This window comes from Pinus tabuliformis, chromosome Q (genome assembly GCF_031772625.1).
Source record: "Pinus tabuliformis cultivar Carrire ecotype Pingquan chromosome Q, CPIR1, whole genome shotgun sequence".
Lineage (NCBI taxonomy): Eukaryota > Viridiplantae > Streptophyta > Pinopsida > Pinales > Pinaceae > Pinus > Pinus tabuliformis.
In genome coordinates this window covers 932,529,458-932,550,542 of record NC_142296.1, presented here as the reverse complement: position 1 = coordinate 932,550,542, position 21,085 = coordinate 932,529,458, and positions in this window count along the sequence as shown.

Below are 21,085 nucleotides of genomic sequence, written 5' to 3'. Positions count from 1 at the left end.
TGTGGGATGTCAGAGCTACAAGGTTGATGTGAGGAATGAGATATACAACATCCGGTTCACAAGTTTTGCTAAGATCGAGGTTATGACATGCATGCCACAAATCTAGGAAAGAGACACTTGGCAAGAGGTTTCTAAAATGATCTTTCCATGTAACCTCCAATTGCTAAAAGTAGATCTCTATATCTAGGGATGCATTTTGCATTCTGCCTTTTTCTATTTCGGAAAGAGAAGCCCCTACATGCAAGCTTGGTCCCGGAGGGAACCAGTCAACCTGATGGCACATGCAACAACCTACTTGACTGAGAGAGTAATTTGCACAATTTCTGGGAGGAGCTGGGCTGGTTGTCCCTGAGGGATTGTGTAATTTCTGGGAGGAACATGTGACTGCTGCCTAGAATTGTGCAATTTATAGGGTGAGTTGTAGTTCTGGGCTAGATTGCATAATATTTCCAAGGAAGACTGTCTAACAGCATTGCACAATTTTTGAGCCCAACAGGCTGCCTAAGAAATTTTCACAATTTTTGGAGGGAAGGCTGATTCCCCTACGAAATTGTGCAATTTTTTGAGGGAGATACTCAGCCAGCAACTAGCCCCATTCCAGAATGGCAGCTTGTGAGGGGAGTGAAGCAAACTAACATGCAATGTCTAGTAAGCTACTGAAGAACCAATGAAGCTTATGTACTTGACAGTGCAAGACACACTACTAGGGATGGTTGGTAGGGAGGCTTCAAAATGAAGCTAAGGAAAAATTTTGGAGGGTGGTTGTAGCCGCTACAACACTTGGTGACACATTGGTAGAACTCCAGCTCTCTAAATGGACCTTATTCATGAAAAACAAGTCTAACACCCTTGGAAGTATTGTTCAGTTCTCTGTTCTTCTTGGTTTCCACACTTGCTTGATTGTAAGATGTAGCATCCACCATGTTCTAGATCAATCGACACACATTCCAAGCCAAGCCAACAAAATGGTTTCGATTGGGATGATGGGTATATTGGTGCACAAGACATATGATACTCATAGTTTAAGTTTTCATCTATGGTGTTGCTTCACTGCCAGTAGGCCTAGACAGTTCCCCAACAGAGTCATGCAGGAACACAAGCATCGCTCTACTACCAACGAGCTTGGTCAGTGCCCTGGCGGAGTTACTTGTATCACCTCTCTGCACAGGAAGCCTTTCTCTTCTTTCACCTTATTCATTTTCATTTCTTCAATTTTTTTTCACATTTTCATTTTCATAACAGTGCAGAACACCTATTCATTTTAGAGGCAGAAGAGGGATCCCGCCTTATTGAGAGTAGAAGAGCTTGTTCCTTCAGAGAAGTATTTTGTATATACCTCTGACATGCTTGTTAATCTTACTCTATTTGACTGAGATAACAAGGATTAACCCAAAAACAACCGACTAGGGTAGGTGACACTAGTTAGTGCGCAAGTGTTGTGTTTTCACGAAGATTCACTTCAAACAACACATATTTTCCATTGATGTATCATGGACTGAAGACAAAAAGTTCTTCATACAGAGGCATGGTGACAGATAACCAAGTATTGATAACTACACAAGTCCTCTTGTGATTTACCCAGCTTGTTTCAAGAGTCACACATGGTTTCATGTGAGACTTACCTACAAACTAAAACAAGAAAACAATGACAAAACAAAGCAAAATCAAAAGTAAATGTGTAAGCAAAGCGAGTAAGAAAACAAGAAAGCAACGAAAAAATCATGCAAAGTAAGAAGAAAACATTCATTCAACAAAACAAACCAAAATAAAACACTATTCCTACTCCTAAGCTAACGGTGTGTGGGTCTGTAACGAAACTAATGGTGCATTGGTTGACCCATGTTGGTGAAGGCATGGTTCATGAACAACATAGCAGTGTGAACCAGCAAACATGAAAGATATAACAATGAAGACAAGCACACTCCGTGCTTAAGTGCGTTCACAAAAAATAAGTGAATGAAAGCACATGACATGTACTATGTGGAATTACCATGGTGCTTTTCTACCAAGGAAAATTTTAAGGATGGAAAATTTTCTTGAAGTTTAAAAACATTGGCGAATCTCACTAATCCCTAATATGCAAACTATAAATTTTTTAATGATATATTTGCAAAATTATTCAAATTTATAATCATTTTATATATGGTCTCTATATAATGTTGGCGATTTTTAAGGTAAAATAATTTTATATTCTAAAATTTGGGCAAATCATCTTTTATAAAAATTGGAAATTGGCGAATTGTTTTTTGGAAAAATCATGGAAAATTAGCCCACTGGGCGAACATTAGCCCCTAAAATTTTCCATGTTTTCTACACTATGTGTAGATGTTAAGTGTACGCATTCTCTTGACTGTGACATGCAAACAAACGTGAGAAAGGTAAACCACTTACATTGTGCAAGTGTGCTTTTTGTGTAAGATTCCTCTAATGCATGATCAATGGGATCATGTAGTTCGAGTTGAGGAAGCGAAATCTGAGTATTAGATTGATCGTTAGTGCATAAAGATGAGTGATGAGGAGCCTTGGGTGTTTGAACAATTTCTTGATCGAAAGTGAAACCAACCTCAGGACAATGAGGGCCTGACATAACCATTAGCTTGAGCTAAAGTGCCTCGACAGTCTATGGGGCTTCAACTTTATTGACAGATAAATCATCATAGACCAGTGTCTTAAACAAATTAACAACTATTGATTCAACATTGTGATCAAATGAAGAAGTAGAGAGATCACGACAACCAAGATTAGAAAATTCAGGATGTTTGTTGGCATCCTCATGATTTGATGAATCACACAGAGGGGTAGATGAGAAGTAAGAATGTTCACCCTCTACGTTTCTGGAAAAAGCAGATGAAAAATCAAGTGGATGTTCAACAAATGATTTTTTCTCTCCGTTGCCAAATGATGGACCATCATCCTGTGTTTTCCTGCGAATGATAAACAATGGGCACATCCAAAGATGGGGATACACATGTGAAATCGGGGATGGTAGAATCACCAAAGATGTCAAGAAAAAATGTAGGAGGCTCAGACAGAAGGGAGTCATCCTTCGCTGAGGGTTGATGCTCAAGCTCCTAGTCATACTCTTCATGAATAACAACGCATGTTGGTTGTACAACACCAACTCCGTCGATAACTTGATCCTCGTTCATAACAAGTGTAGAGTTTGGAATGGAAGAACAAAAGACAGTGCAATACAAAGGATCATTAGAATATAAAGATAGAGGTTGAGGTATGAAATACATGTGACAACCCATGGGATTCACAACAAAGTATGCGCGGTAATGGAGTGAAGTGATGTTGTGAGGATGTGATAGCTAAAAAAATGTGTGTGCATGTTCTCCCACATCACTCTGCGGTGGTGAAGCTATTTGATGAGAGGACAATGAATAGTCAATTGTGACAGCGACCATGTTTGTTTGTGATTGCGCAACTCCATCACCAAAGTATGGTGAGCTGGGTTTGACCTTGAAATTCGTATTAGGATTGACAAATTTGTTAAGACAATATTCAAATCTGTCCATGAGATACTGGAATTTCATCTGACTTTTCGGAGCTTGAAATTGCAATACATGGAAGTGGTCCCAAAAATCCATAGGTGATTCTTATGGGGTCTTCCGTTGTTTTAACAGTTTTTGGTCAAGAGGTTTTGGATCAAAATGATGGAAAGTAGATTCAATGAGATCACAAAACTGCTCAAGTGAGTGCACGTTGCTGGGTAGTAGACTCCAGCACCACCGTAGTGGGAATTCGTGAAGTGTATATGCAAGAAGCATGCTGGCCTCTTCATCAAAGCATGCATTTGCATTGTCAAGCATTGCAAAGAAGCCTTGTAAATACATAGGCCATGCCACTTCACCTTCACCATCATACGTGAATTCAAACAAGAGATAAGAAAACTCCCTCGTGATGTCGAGAGGTTTGGCATGCAAAAAACATTGTGGAGGGATGAGTGTGACAATATCCATGATAGATGTACGAAGATTCAAAATAGGATGAGAGGACACAGCTTGTCATCTGGACCTCCTTCTAGTGCTAGAAATGTTGACAATGCTAGAACTGCAAACATGTCAAGGGATCTCCTTGGTAAGAAGTTCCAACTAGACCACAAATCATTTAGTGTAGGAGTCCCAACAGTGGGTCATATGGTATCACCTTGATCGTGGTTACATGCAGAGGTAAGTAGGATGTCCTTGTTGGTAGCAAGGGTGTGACATGTGCAGCAAGCCAAGGAAGGTGCATGAATGGTTCTAACACACAGAAGGTGGAATGAGTGTGCCCCTTGGAAACCTATGTAAACACGTAGATTGGAAGGGAAAACATGAGAAAAGAAGGAAGGAAGGAGAACCAACAATCCAAATTGATGGTTAAACCAACAACACATTTCAGTGAGATTCATACATACATATACAGAAAGAGTCTATACACACATGCGTAAGAAAGCATATACATATATCATTAGAGTAAACAACTTAACTAAAATACAATAACAACATATGCATGAAACATGTTGGCTCTGTTATATTAATAAGTGAAAATTACAATCATACAGTACAACCATGACCAACCACTAGTCCCAATAACAGAACGTTACAGTCACTGCCGCTTGCTCCTCCAAAGAGATGTACTAGCTCTACATAGTGGAGAAGCCAAGGATCATTACAATACTCTCCAAGCTTTCTCTAAGATACTCCTATCGGAAGCTTAGCTGACCAAAAGCCTCTACAATGAGTTATGAGGTACTATAAATAAAAAAGGGTGGCATGACCCTTGACATTCCCCTTTGTGACTTTTCACCTACCCTCATGAATATTCAACTAATCTATGACTGTTACATTCAACTATCTACACTTGGACTTCCACTTTACAAGATGTTACATACAATCTGCACATGTACCCATGTGAGATAAAATAGGCTTGAGAAAGCCATGAAAGCTATCACTAAGACTCGAATAGTTTTGGGAAGACCAGCTCTTTGACATCCTTGTGATGATCGATGGTGGCAAACTGATGCCAAGCTTGGTTGTCCATGATGGTGTCCGTGTGCTCAATGGTGACATCCTGCTGAATGCAAACTCTTGCCTCTTTTGCATCTGGGTACAGTAATATGGCTCCTTTGTCCAACTCATTTGATAACATGTAGATCATCGTCTTGAGTGCAGCTAGAATAGAAAAATACTGATGCATAGTGTTTGTGTTGATCTCCAAGTGTGTACTAGTGACCATGCTCATCAACTTGTTGAAATACATGTTTAGCTCTAGTCAGACTTACTTCTTGTCTTCACCTGGGCGAGTGTGCCAATGGGTGGGATCGCATGCATGCGCATAATTATATCCATGCTCCTAAACACTATTGCATGCGATCGATGACACTACTCACACTATTTGCTCGTGCCAGTTGTTGGGCTGGGTCAGTAACATGTATGGATGCAATTTCATCAGCCTGTGGATGTTGTGCCTCTTGCTATACCTATTCACGCTGCAACTCCTTCTCTCGTATGTGAAACTCCAGTTCTTCCTTGAGTTTCTGCTTCAGCACCGACAACTCCTTTTCTGTTTCTCTCTCTGCCTTTGCACGATCCTCATGTCACACTGTCACCTCACAGCCTCAATCCCCAAATCTTCTTTCATCACAAGTGGATCTGCTTGAACTTACAACTTTTCTCTGCCTTTGCACTATCAACAACCTTCCTCTTGCATCTTTTGCATGCAGGTATGCTACCTTTTGCTGCTACTGATGGTTCTTCTCACTGTGATGCCTCTACCATTTCATCATGATATCCTTGTCTATGAAAAAATTTATGTCTTCATATATAGGAAAGTTCATAGACACTTGATCAACTGCATCGCTAGTTGTGCTCTCAATAGTGTCTTTGACTTTGATCTCCTGGAAGCCATTGTACCTGTGCTGCTAAGAGGTAGACGAACACCTATGATGCCTAGAGACATAACAACACTCATGGCAAGAAATATGTTAGTCAAGAATGTTATAGACATTTTTGGGCACTGCAACCCCAAACATAAAATGTCCATAAACCAAGGGCTCTTAAGTCCCTAAAAGTGTTGTTCCAACCTCTAAAAGAACAAGGTCAACTGATTACATCTTCTCCCAGAAGTTCTCCATGAAAAACTGCTCAGAACTGGTCAAAACAGGTCCATCTCACCTGCTCCATGGTCAAAGTGCGCTGCATCCCACCTAAATACACTCGGGAGGTGTGATGCATCTTGAAAAGCCCTTCTATGGGGTGCGATGGGCGAGAGTGGACAAATGGCAGGGTCAATCTGCAAGGTGGAGAATCATGGAATCTTCCAGAAACTTCTCCTGTGACACTTGCCTCTCTGCATTCGCCCAGGGATGAGTAAGAGATCATCAATCTCCAAGTGGATTCAAGAACTATCAGAGAGAGGACACTAATCAAATCTCAAAAGCTGACTCACCCCCCTTGCAAACATCTATATATGGATCCCTCATCCCAGAGATCCAGAGGCTGGAATTTTTTATCTTGTAAGGAAGTGCTACTGGTTTCTTGGTGCAATATCATAGTGTTGGGTGATCTAAGCTTTTGATGAGGTGAAGAAGGGCTCTCTTGCTGGGAGGATGACGCTGGGTCAAAACAATTGGTTGCAATCCTCTTTGCTTTTCTTGATTATTGATAAAGCTATTCAAGTTTTCCTCCACATTCTTGTATGATTGATGATATATGCATTTCTGTGGTCAATATATATCTGGTCCTATATTGTTTATGATAATAGATCTATGTTCTTGGATAGTGTTATACTGCATTGATTCTACAGGTGCTCTTTGAAGCTAGGTATACGAGGAAGCGAGTAGCAAAGATCTACCAGAAGGGAGAGGAATCAAGTAAGGAACCAAGCGCAAGACAGAGGTTGGTCTCCTTTATTCCCCTCTTATCTATTTCTCATAAAGGAAAACGAAAATAGTTTTAGTTTGTTTGTTTCTAAGGTAGCTACCAGCCTTAGTGGGACTAGCAGCTCTGCATAGACACTATTTTTCCCGATAACAAAATGGCGACTCTGCTGGGGAGCGAATAGATTGTTTGTTTATCCACATTTGTTTACTTTATAAACTTACAGATGGAGCCTGAAGTTAAGACAGCTAGCCTTCGAATTGCATTTGCTATGCAAGTGCAAAGTAGATCAATGTTGCTTCAGTATATCTCTGGGTTTTGTTTATGAACTGAACAATTGATTTACAAGCTCTCTAATTGCCCTTGTGGTGGCTCTAGTAACCTCTTTAGATCTACCCCTATGATTGATTTACTGATTACCATGTGCTCGACCTAAATCCTTGAACTGAGCTGCAAACTGTGACCCGGAACCCAATTAAAGTCTCGTCCCTGGTCCAGTGCACTATCTCTTCTATGAATTCCAGATGCCTCACACTTCCCGAGTGTAGTAGGTGCGCTGCATCTCTTGTTCATTGTGTTATAGGTGCGCTGATCAGACAAGGCTTTTTCTGCTCCCATATTTTGGTTTCTGTTTTCACTCTTTCATCTCTTTTCTAGAGTTTTGCTGCCTGTAATCAGTACACCTCTGTTGAAACCCCCTTCCTTGCCATTATTCCACCTCCATTGTGCAAAGAATTGTAGATGTTTTTATGCATTGTGAGTCATTTTCAGTTCTCTTTTACAAAGAAGTAGCGTAATTGTACTGTCGTTTCTTGATTTGAAAGTGTCGCAAGTGTCGTTTTCAGTCATAGAAGAGTATCCGATTGTTCTTGATAGTCGATTACACTGTTACTCTTGTATTTGATTTGAATTAGTAGTTTTTCAAGTGTCGAAAGCAAGTTTCAATTCCAAATCGCAAAGTGTCGTCATTGTCTTCATTTTGTCTTGGAAAGAAACTTGTTAGTATTGTCGCTTTGAAAAATAATTCAAATTTGCACTTAGCTTTCTTTTTATCATTCACACATTAAGAAGGATGAAAACAAATACATGCACATGCATTTGCGTTTAGACTGTTTGTTGGTTTGATTTAGGACAATGCATATAGTGTCTTCTCTTTGCTCTATGTTGAAAGAACGTCATCTCTCTTTCCTCAAGTAGATAGGGTTTTCATTGCAAAAAGAAGATTAAATGATTATTTATCATCTTAGATTGCGTTTGAGGAATTGTACATCTACATCACGCGATGGACCTGAAAGGCAAATTTCTTAAGCAAGATCAATTGTAAAATAAATTTAATGAATCTAAAAATGCTTTGGAACCTAATGCACAACATTTAGAAGTCTAGGCTAGAGACGTATTCCGGTGTCGTAAAGCCTGGTAATTGTTGTTCTCCTTGATGGTTGGGTGATTCCTCCACTTTGAGATGATAAGTGCCATTATGGACTTGTGCTCCCACGTACCGTCGAGTATATATTGGGAGACCACAATAGGTTTTATCCTTTATCCATAGGAATCCGTGTCTGCCACCCTATCGATTGCAATGCACTGAACACAGCATTTGGGAAGATTGACTTCCATACCGTAAAAAGTATTCTGCAGTTTTGCGATTAGTTTGGTAATCCCTCTGTCTAGATTTCCAGAGCAGTCTCTTTTGTTCCTTTTCAGACTCCTTAAAGGAAAAGGTCCATCTAAGCACTTGTCACTTCAGGCTCATTAAAAATCGAAGGCGACTAGAGTCATCTTTTGTTTTTTCTCGACTCTTAAAAATTGAAAAAACGACTTGTGTCAAAGCGTCTAAAATTAATTTAATTCGGAAACATATTTCCCCTTGATTTTTAGTTGATCGAGTAATCCGCAATCGTGGAAGAAATTCAATTGAAACCCTGTCGTTCGCGGAGGCTTACGAATCAACCATCTTTGTCTCCAGAATCGAAGTTGTTACGGACAAAGCGAACTCGTTTAACTGGTTCCAAATCCCCTGGTAAAGTTAGAACAAGTGTTCCGACACCTTCGGAGACTCCGGTTACTCCAAACATTTCTGGTATCCCTGCCTTTATAGAAGAAGTTCAACAGCCACCAAAAGACAGTGGAATTGATCCTAGTGTGAAGGTAAACACTTGTATTACTGAACCAGCTCCATCTACAGCTGATTCGGAAGGTGTTATTCCCCAAACATCTGTCGCTGCAGATTCTAAACCTTCTTCGGCACCAGAAATATTTTATGGACCTGGTGGTCTACCTCTTCCACCTGGTCTGATTGCTATAGAAGAGATTCTGGAGGATCCTCCATCTAGTACTCCATCGCGATTTGGAGTCGGGATCACTCTATATCCTTCTTCATTAGAAATTAGTCTACCGTCATTGGAAGCTCCTGTAGAGTCACTAGGAAATCTTTTGGATAGACTAGAAATGTCTGAACAACCGTTGACATCTAGGACTGTGTCATCTGACACAGCGACGCCAGAAATTCTTGTTGTCACTCCAATAATGTTCATCGGCATACCATCTGTCCCAACTAGCTCTCAATTGCTAGATGGGGCCCACTCAGGGGCTATTTCGACACTATGGTCCGTTGCTGTTTGTTCATCCAGAATAGTATCCGGGAAAACTTGTGTTGAGTCTCAGCAAATTGATCCTTCAGGGTGTCAATTTGGGCAGTTCGGTCCTCAAGGACAAACAATTCCTTTGAGTGCCATATTACCGCCGTATGGGGGGTAGTATACCCTTTCATTGTTTCCTCCGGGAGGATAACCATACGTGAGTTCACAACAAAATTCAGGTTATGCTAGAATTACTTCTAGCATTTGGGTGCCAATACTGCCTCAACAACCAAGAGTTGTATATTCGATGCAGCAATGTTTACCTATGTCAAATATACCAACTACGCCAGCTATTGTGACAGTGTCGCAAGTACAAGTGTTTCCTGTTGTATGCCAACCTCAGGTTTCTCAGGTTGTAATGCAACAACCTCTTGTCCCTGTGACTCAACCACAATCGCCAACTAGTGGAATGACACAGGCCCAAATGGGTATAATTAACCCTCATCTTGGTCAAACAGTCAGTATTGGACAACAGTACATGGCTTCATAATCATGGTTGGTGCAATATCAACAACCGCAATTCCAACAAGTTTACCAAGGGTCTGAGCAACAAATCTTTGCAAATAGTGGGCAGCCGTATATTCAAAACAGTCAAAATCAACCGTTCTACAATGGTTATGCCCATCAACCTTACCAAAGTTACCAACATCAAATGCATTATGCTGGTATGCAAAGACCAACTTCTTAGGCAATTCCGTCCTATCCTGGGTATGCTTCGCCAAACCTAAATCAACATCTACCCTTCATGGAAACTTTAGAGTTACCAGATCTAAATCGTCTAACGAACGATCCAATTGCTTATGCCCCTTGGTGGCCAGCGATTCTGCATAAACTTTCGTCAGATATTCCTAAATTTAATGGAAATCTGGGTGAAGACCCGTCGAATCATGTGATGACATTTCATTAGTGGTGTTCATCAAACACCCTAAACGATGATTCAATTAGGCTTCGCCTTTTTTAGAGGACGTTAACTGGTCTGGCAGCAAAGTGGTATATCGAGTTACCCAGATCTTTGTTTGACAACTTCAGTGCCCTAGACACAACCTTTCTAACCCATTTTCAGTTACCGATAAGGTATGAAATAGGAACATAACTTCTTACCAATTTCACGCAGACAACGGCCACTCACATATCCGATCATATTCATGAGTGGCGACGTTGTCGTAGAATGGTAAAAACGCATGTTCCTGATTAGATTTTAGCTGAATGGTTTATTAAGTCATTATTACCTTCCATTACAGAAGATGTGGAAAAAGGAGGAGACGTCACTGAAGAGCAAGTTATTGCTCGTGCGCAATATTTAGACTTGATTTATACTTAGTTTGGCACGCTCTACGATAAAATCCCTGATGCTCCCAGATCAGAATTTTCCGTTCCTCCTCCTCCTAAATCGAACAATGACTCTCATGTCGGCGATGGCGTGATTGGTTCGATAGACAAGAAATCGAAAAAGGCTACATCTAAAAAGGCCCATAAGATTTCCAGTCAAAATGAAAAAGAAGAACTTCTAGCCTCGGAAGTAAATGTCGTCTCAATAGATAAAGGCAAAGAAACCAAGCAACCAGGAGGCAAGAAGAAAAACAAAGGGAAGAAGAAGAAACAGGAGGAATCATCACCTGAAAATTCTTCTACGAACCCTCCTGGAGATAGGAAACCAAAAAATCCATGCTTAATATGTGATGAGGATCATTGAACAAGATATTTTCCACATAAAGCTGAGCTTAAGAGATTCTTCAAGAATTCAAAAACCTCGGTGGTATTGACTGATCCATTTCCAAATCCAGGAACAAATCTGGTTGCTAGTGAAAATGCTTCCTCGTCCCAAGTCCTAATGTTGTCAGTTTTGAAACAGCAAAATGATGCTTTGATATCGACAAGGAATAAATATTACGGGAATCCACAGCTATCGAACAACAAGGACAAGGATCAACCTAGTAGTTCAACAACAACTTCGACAGAAGTTGCGCCGCCAATCATTCCAGAGCTAACAATAAAACCACCAAAGGGAGTAGTACACAAGTCGACATTTAATCCTCATGCTAGAGTAGCACAACATTATAACATAGTGGAAGATCTGGCCCAATCGCCATCCGCTATGTCGACACTTGAAGTACTACAAAACTGCCTATCCTGAAAGCAGGCTTTATTATCAGCTATATGTGGGATAGACCCAAAGGATTCTAATCTTGTGTCCTTTAATCACAAAGGATATGATCCTCAATTACCAGCTCAACTAGATTTCCTCATTCAAGTGAAAGCCCTCAACAAAAATGTTCATCAAACAATTATTGATGAGGGGGCATCTACATGTATTATGTCGACGAGCTACTGGAAAACTTTAGGATCACCAACCTTGTCAAGATCTTCGACGACATTAAAAGCATTTGGTGGACGAACATATACCCCATATGTGATCCAGGTGGATGTTGGTGGCCACCCACCTATCCCATTTGGACCCCCACAATTGTCTCTTTCAGTTTTTTTGTTTCCTTAATTATAGCACAATTTACTATTTTTAGCAGTTTTTGGAGTCCTAAACTTCCGGAGCCGTTTTGAGGCCCTAAACGACGTTTTTTGGGAAATCCATCGCCAACAATTTTTCTGTCTAAAAATCTTCTTTTCCATCATAGTCCTCGGAGAGATTTTTCCAATGGGCTATCATGCATGTCAAACGGAGATAGTACGACCAATTCGCGACCCCGGGAAGTTGATGTACCAACTTACCCAAAAACAGGGCCCACAATTTGGCATTTCATCTTCTAGGGTTAGGTTTTGGAATGTGAAGGCTTTTCCATTTTTTCTCAACAATAAATAGGCCCTCGAGCCTCATTGTAACATAGTTTTTGGAGAACAGTTCAGAGGCATGTAGCCATACATCTCTTCTTAGAGATAAGCTACCATCGCCCTCGCTGGTTTATTTCCATTTCTGGTTGTAAGCATATTTCAGTATTCCATTAATGAAATGAAGTATTATTTTCACTGCATCATTGTGTATATGGTTATCTCGGTAATTTGTTGCGTTCCTGTTTAAATCCAGATCAGTGGCATCAGAGCGGTCTGCTTTTTCTCTATTTTTCTTTGCATGTCCCCAACGAGGTCGGGATATAAGGAGTTAGGTCTGGAACTGGTCGAACCTTTGCAAGACCAGCCTCGCAAATCTCGACGACCTCCCATGGCGGATGAGAAGAAAAATGAGGGGGCAGGAGATCCTATCAAAATCTTGCTCGAAGAAGCCCTCGAGCGACAAAGGAACGTGATGATGGACAGCTTTGCCCAAATCCTTCAGTGGCTACCTAGAGGCGACGCATCGGCTTCCAACAGCTACTCTGGAAATGCCACACCATTTAAGGTACAAGTTAGTTTTGAAATCACCATATTCGAGGGTCAAATAGACGTAGATGCCATAGATAAATGGTTAAATCTGCTCGATGGGTATTTTTCTGTTCATGAATTTTCAAGTCGGGAAAAGATTTTTTTTGCTCTTCTCAAAGCAGCCCCCCACGTCAAGGATTGGTGGGAAACCTACTGCGAACAGAAGGATGAAAGTACAGGCTCGCTGTTTTCAGCCGCACCCACTTGGAATGACTTCCGGGATGCCATCAAGGAGCAGTACTACCCTGTCAAAAGCTATGAGGACAAATACATGAAATGGACCACACTGCGGCAGGGACGAGACCAAGATGTGCCAGAGTTCACAAACATTTTTCATACCCTTCGCACACAATTGGGTATCAAAGATTATGAGTTGCATCTGGTACTCAAATACCGCGACTGCCTACACAGATACATCCAGAAAGAGATGGAGTTCTTGAACATCTCCTCACTCGGCACAGCATACCAATACGCTGTCAAAATCAAGCAAAAGTTCAAACAGAAGAAGCGAGACTTTGGATCTGCAAATCCAAAGCCCAAAGGACAAAGCCAAGGCGGGGTGACCCAATACAAACCGTCAAAGCCGCAAGAAAAGAACAACACCACGAAGCCGAAGAAGGACACAGGAAAGTGGTGTGAGTTCCACAAGAGTCCCACTCATAACACAAGTGAGTGTCGGACCAAGCAGTCACTGGTGGCCGAGTTGAAGGCTTCCGAATCAGATGCATGTTCTGACACTGAGTCAAAACCCGACAAGGGGAATGAAAAAGGGAAGCAGATCATTGATGCGGATCCCAGTGCCACTGTTGCTACTGCTAAGATCCAGAAAAATGAGCCTGAAGATCCAGAGGAGGGGGAACGTCTTTTCCACTCACAAATGTGGGTGAAGGGTTCGCCGCTACAATTCATTGTCGACAGTGGCAACCAAAAGAACCTCATTTCAGCAGAGGTCATGAAGCGGTTGGGCCTACCAACTACACCACACCCACAGCCGTACAGTATCGGTTGGCTTCACGAAGGACGAGATCTCAAAGTTCGCCAGCAGTGCCGCCTTCCCTACAGCATCAAGCCCTTCACAGACGAGGTATTGCATGATGTTACACCTCTGGATGTTTGTGATGTACTATTAGGCCAACCATACTTGTGGAGGCGACATGCTGTGTATGAGTCAAGGCCTCGCGTTGTCAGCATTTCTTTGGATAATTCATTATACAGGATACCGGAGGTAGCCCCACCTACCGCCACCTCTTTGATCACTGCTAAGAAAGGCAGCAAGCTCATCTCACAGACTAGGAAATTTATTTTCTGTCTGGTTCGCTCCCAAAGTAAGGGGAAGATCGTTGCTACATCCATGACCCCCGCGAAGGGTTCCTCCACACAACAACAACAACAGAGGGATACAGTCGTGACAGAACACAGGAACAACTTCTCCTTACCCGGAGGGGTACCACACAAGTTTCAGGTGGGCGACAAAGTTTGGTTACATTTGCAGAGGGAGCGCCTTACCAGAACCCATCAGAAACTCAGACCACTTCGACATGGTCCTTACACCAGTAACAAGGCTACGGGAAACAATGCTTTGAAGCACAACATTCCTCCATTCCTTCGCATGCACTGAGTGTTCAATGTGGACCATCGCCGACCATGCTTCCCACCATTTCTGGACACATCAGAGATTGCAGAACAACTCACTAGAGACCCAGCTCAGTAGAATCTTCCTCATCTCAGGGAGGAACTCAACGCAATGGGGACCATTGCTTCCTAAGGGGGGAGGAATGATCTAGGTGGATGTTGGTGGCCACCTACCTATCCCATTTGGACCCCCAAAACTGTCTCTTTCAGTTTTTTTGTTTCCTTAATTATAGCACAGTTTACTATTTTTAGCAGTTTTTCGGGTCCTAAACTTCTGGAGCCGTTTTGACGCCCTAAATGACATTTTTTGGGTCGACGTTTTTTGGGAAATCCACCGCTAGAAATTTTTCTATCTAAAAATCGTCTTTTCCATCGTAGTCCTCGGAGAGATCTTTCTAACGGGCTATCATGCGCGTCAAACGGAGATAGTACGACCAATTTGTGACCCCGGGAAGTTGATGTACCAACTTACCCAAAAACGGGGCCCAAAATTTGGCGTTTCATCTTCTAGGCTTAGGTTTTGGAATCTGAAGGGTTTTCCATTGTTTCTCAACAATAAATAGGCCCTCGAGCCTCATTGTAACACAGTTTTTGGAGAACAGTTCAGAGGCATGTAGCCACACATCTCTTCTCAGAGATAAGCTACCATTGCCCTAGTTGGTTTATTTCCATTTCTGGTTGTAAGCATATTTCATTATTTTCCATTAATGAAATGAAGTATTATTTCTGCTGCATCTTTGTTTATATGGTTATCTCGGTAATTTGTTGCGTTCCTGTTTAAATCCGGATCAATATGGTATTCTAAGTAACTTGCAAGTTGAACTAGGGGGGAAAACGGTAGAAATAAATGTCGAAGTAATCGACGGAAACCTCAATTACAACATCCTACTGGGAAGACCATGGATATATGCTATGGCTGCGGTTGTTTCAACCTACTTTAGGAAGATTGCATTTCCTTTTCAAGGAGGAATTACAATCGTCGACCAACAAACATTTCTCCCCAATAGTTCCCAAGTTACGGGAAGCATTCCAATGATCCATGGAAGCCCCCATTCACTTCAAAATATCATATTAGGACTACTAAAAGACCCTATATTAATGCGGATTTTTTCCCTCCCACCTCAAATAAATCTGGCGGAAGTGGCGATCGTAGGAACCTGCAATATGATATCTTCGACTCAAAAGATCTCAGAAAACGATATTAACATGGATCATCCGCAGGTATTGCCTCCAAGCCCAATGGAAATATTGTAGCAATCAATGTTTTTGGCATGGGAGGTGTTATCACAAAATCAAGCACTGAAAGGCTGCTGATCAGTTAGACTTTGTGTAACTATTTCAAACCAGACTTTTGACTAAGGCTTAGCCTCCTTAGCCTGAGAGGGCTCTCTCAAAGGGTTATTGATTTTAAATATTGATGAGATGGCTAACTCTTGCAAAGTAAATTTAACACATATGTTGGCTGGACAGACATTACAAGGACTTCCATTGGGCTCATGGAGTTAATCATCATTTCAGCAAACTATAAAACTACTCATTCATAGAAGTCAGGGCATGTATTGTTTAAACACTCAAAATACCTCTCATAGAAACCTCAACTTACAAATACACACAGGAAATCAGAGCAGCAAAGTGAATTCTGAGTGATTGTGTATCTATACAGTTGTAAAACATAAAGGATAAAACAAAACCACATATATCTTGAGCATTTGAAACACTGTGTGAATCCTGAGAAGAAAAGCAGTGATTTGTAATACTAAGAGTAAGTTTTTACACAAGCCAAAATAAACTCTGTTTTCTCCAATATCCAACCTCCATTACATCAAAGTTTCCTCTATATATAGAAACATATCCTTAACTACTTTGAGCCTCCTCCTCCAGCATGAGGGGAGCTCGATGACTGCTACTAATTACCCCTATCTGCTATTTAACTGACTCATTAAATACAATAAGCGCTAAACTGGAATTTTAAAGAGTCCTAATTAAACTAAAACTCTAATTCTATCCTCCTCGTAGAATGATTCTTTCTTGCTCCTTGACACCTGTCTCCTTTCAGTTTGGCCGAGATAGCTGAGAAAAGGATTCAATGTTCCAGGCTAGCTTTGGATGCTGGATGCGTTGATGGTTCAATAATATTAGGATAAAACCCCTGTTTTTCCGGTTCCAGTCTTCCACTACCTCTTCGAAAATGTAGCAGCATGTCTCCAGTTCTTTAATATCCCAAAAATAATGAGCATCACCATATTTCCAAATGTGCTGGAGGCTTCGTTGATGAACAGGTGTGCAAGCCCAAAACTCCTCGTATGCAACTCTTTCCAAACCCTAATGACCGGTAATAAAGTGCCTTTACAATAAAAACTTGAACTTGAACCAAAACATTACACTTTTACAAAGGAACACCTGTCATCATTTGACTGGCTATGCTAGCTTCATTCGGTCTCCTAAATGTCCCTCAGATGTTTCCTTTGAAAATTTCTGATTATTCCATCGAACTGTTTGCCTGTATTAAAAACAGCACCTACAGTAGTTTCGCAGTTTCGTAGCGCGCTACGAAACTGCGAAACTGTTTAAACAGTTTATCTTTTCTCTGAGGTATTTACTGCTTATACCTCCAATTGCTAAAACTCCTTTTTATATGACAGGGGTCTGGATGCCTTCAAAATAATGAAACTAAGCCAAAATTTTTACAAAACTTAGAACAATACCTCTCTTTGAGCAGCAACTTTATTTATCAGCTAATTGATCTAGCTGAGCCTTTAAGTCTTCCACCTTCTTCCACTGACCTAGCTGTGATTCCAAGTCTTCAATCCTCCTCTTCATGGCTTTGTTCTCAGCCTTTAAATACATGTTTATTTTTCTGATGAACTGGGCCTGTTTGAGAGCTGGAACCGTCCATGTGTAGACATCAGCTACTGAATCCACCTGGCTTACTAAGTTTTTACTTCCTTTCAACACAGCTTTCCGATAATTTTCATATATGACTGCAAACTCCCTAGTGGCTTTCTTCACCTTATCAATTTCAATCTTTTCTGCCTCCAGCTCGTCCTTTATGGCTATAACATTACCTCCTTGGGAAATAATGATTGTTCTATTGGTGTGCTTCTGCTTGGTTTTCTCTGCCTCCTCTGTTCTAGGAAATTTTTCAACTTCCTCTGTTCTAAGCAGTTTAGAGGCTTCCCTTACTTGTTTTCTTGTAACAGGTCTTCTTGGTTTGAGGACAAATTCATCACCGGGTTCATCAAACCTCAGTCTTTTTGAAGTTTTAGATTTCTTAGTGCTTTCTGGTGACGATTGAGTCAAATCAATGTGCATTGGTTCAATATGCACTGGTTCAACCTGCTCAAACTCAATGGCCTCAAGCAAATCACTCAAGCTGGCTTTAGATGTCGGGCTTTCCTCAACAGCCAATGCTTTGCCTTTTTCTTTGCTTACTTGACTCCTTGTCCTAGCTCTAGGCACTGTTTCAGATTCACTTGGTCCAGGTACAACTTTCTTATGCTTAGCCTCTTCTTTTGATGATGGCTGAGGCTGCTCTTTAATGGTCAATGGCTTCACTGATTTTTTCAACTGTGACTTGGCCTTCTTTTTATCTTTTGCCTCCTTTCGAAGCTGGGCTATTGTGGGCTCTTCATCAACTGATTTTTCTTTTTCCTTAACTGGCTGTGGGGTAAGACCTGTTTTACTTTGGAAACCAGCCATGAAGATGAAAGAGTTCCAGTCTCTACCAATTTTCTGAAGACCATCCAACACTAGCAATTTAACCAAACCATGGTGAAATAATGATGTTTCACAGTCATCCTTTCTTAATTGCACTTTGTCACACATTTTGCTGAGACTGCGAAACAAGTAAAATGGAATATCTATGGATGCCTTACCAGTAAAATGCAACAACAACTTAAAGTGATAGGAGTAGACCTTGTTATATCTTCCCTCACAGGTTAAATACTTCTGAATACATGTGAGAAGAAGAGCATAGTGCTCCTTAACATAGTTCCTAGGCACTGCCTTTGTTAGATCCTCATTCACATATGCCTCTTTTAGAAATTCTTTGCAGGGGTTCATATCAAATTTAAAATTCTTAAACCACTCTTCCCCCCCCGCCCCTTGGAATCTCAGTTACAGAAGCAATTGCCTCCGGGGACACTTGAACCTCTAACATAGCAACTTTAGAATTCAAACCGGTGAAATTTAAAGCAAAATCCTTTGTTACCTGAGCATGGCCACCCTGCAGCTTCTCACAGAAATTCCAACAGCCGGCATCCTTGAAGGCTTTCTTCACGCCTTCATCTCTTAGTGCGAGGTCCAAACCTTCAGGCTCTGTTCTCTGACATTTCCCAGACCTATGCCCTTTCCTCTCCATTTTGCCTTTGAAATTTCCGCACAGTCAATTACCAGCAGCTTCAACTAAACTGATGATTCAATTCTTTTTCACTCGGGCTTGCTTGCAATTCAGGCTCTCTTGAAAAAACTCGGGCTCGCTTGCAATTCAAATATCTCCTCGCACAGGCTGGTCACTTATGCATCATTTACGATCACCATAAAGAATCTATGCACGGTAAAACCCATTTGAATTATATTTATGTGCATGCCTACAAACCTATTGGAGGAGTAATGGTTAATGAGTGTTTGGGAGGTACGCCCACTGACATGAACGGACGGAAACGATGACTCAACAACAGACTTGACCCTTTGAGAAATATTCGCTGCAAAACGCAGGAATCCGCGATTTCGCAGCGCGGCTAGTTTTGAATTGTCATAATGTGCTGCGAAACGGCTTGATGGTGACACGCTGCGGAATGGCTAAACAATGATTATGCTGCGAAATTGACCAATAAGAAACCGCGCTGCAAAATTACGGAAATACGTTGCAAAATTGACCAATAGGAGACTGCGCAACTATGGAAAGGATTGGTGATATGAATGAGACAAGACATGACTTATGAAACCATGATGGTGGAGGATGACCAATAAGATTAGAGCACGATTTACATCAAACCCCTTTAAAACTCCAAACCTAAGTAAGAAACATAGAATAAAAACAATTTGACACCAACTTTTGAACTTTAATTTGGAAAAAAGACTATATATACAAATGTTTATAGTTCTAAGTGATAACAGGAGGCAAACCCAAATCAACGCTCATCAAGCATTTAGATAGATAGATCTAAGGAATATGACACCCCTTCAGATCCTTGGTCGCAAGTGCATTACACCGACGAAGGAATTTTTCAGTCAATGACGACTGAAGGGGCGCCATGGGAAGATTACCACCATCATTCCCATCTTCCACATTGTCAAGAAGATACTCTTGATGACCTTCATCATCCTTCGATTTTTTATTTCCTATCAAATATTGTAAACACGGTGGATTCCAAGCGAAACTTGTCCAATATTGAAGAGACTATCGCTATAAATATCTCGACCAAAAAGAATGTTGTAGAGAATATTCATGTTGGAAAATGCCATTCTCCTTCAGAACTGGAAATATATAACGCTCTTTTTCGCGAATTCAGAGATGTCTTCGCATGGTCATACGATGAAATGTCAGGCATTGACTCGAATATAATTGAACACGAAATCAAGATGTATCTAGATGTCAAACCGGTACGACAACGGCTATGGCAGGTGCACCCCAAAAAAGTCGCTGCCATCAAGGTAGAAGTTGAGAAACTTCTCCATGCTAGTTTTATTTACCCGGTTCCTCTAACTAATTGGGTATCGAACATTGTTCCTGTGATGAAGAAACAAGGAATGATTAGAGTGTGTGTTGATTATAGGGATGTAAATCAAGCTTGTCCGAAAGATAACTACACTACACCCTTTATTGACCAGATAATTGATGAATGTGCTGGATGTGAAATCTTTTCATTTATGGATGGATTCTCCGGGTATAATCAAATAAATATACGCCCACAGGACCAATCAAAGACTGCATTTATTTGTCTGTGGGGCAAATTCGCATATTGCAAATTACCCTTTGGTTTAAAGAATGCAGGGGAAACATTTCAGAGGGCAATGAATTATGCCTTCCATGACATCAAAAACATTGTTCAACCATATCTCGACAACCTTCCGGCTCATTCGCGAAAGCGGACCGATCATCCGTAGCATTTGAGAGTGATATTTCTACGTTGCAGACACTACAAGATACGACTCAATCCACACAAATGTGTGTTTTGTGTCAGTTCTGGTCGTTTGCTTGGCTTTGTAGTCTCAAAGGACGGGATTCGTCTCGACCCATGTAAGGTTCAGGCAATCATAAATTTGCCTCCACCTTCAAATTTGCTTCAGATTCAGAAACTCCAAGGGAAAGCAAACTTTCTGAGGAGATTCATTCCAAATTATGCCGAACTTGCTAAAGGTTATACACGTCTATTGAAAAAGGAAGTGCCCTTCATCTGGGATCAGGTCGCGCAAGCTTCCTTTGATGCTTTAAAAGAATCCCTAATGAAAGCATCATTAATGTACGCTCCCGATTATCAAAAAGACTTTAACTTGTATCTAGCTGCAGTGGATACAACCATCGCAATGGTTTTAGTTCAAGAAGAAAATAGAATTGAACATCCTATATATTAT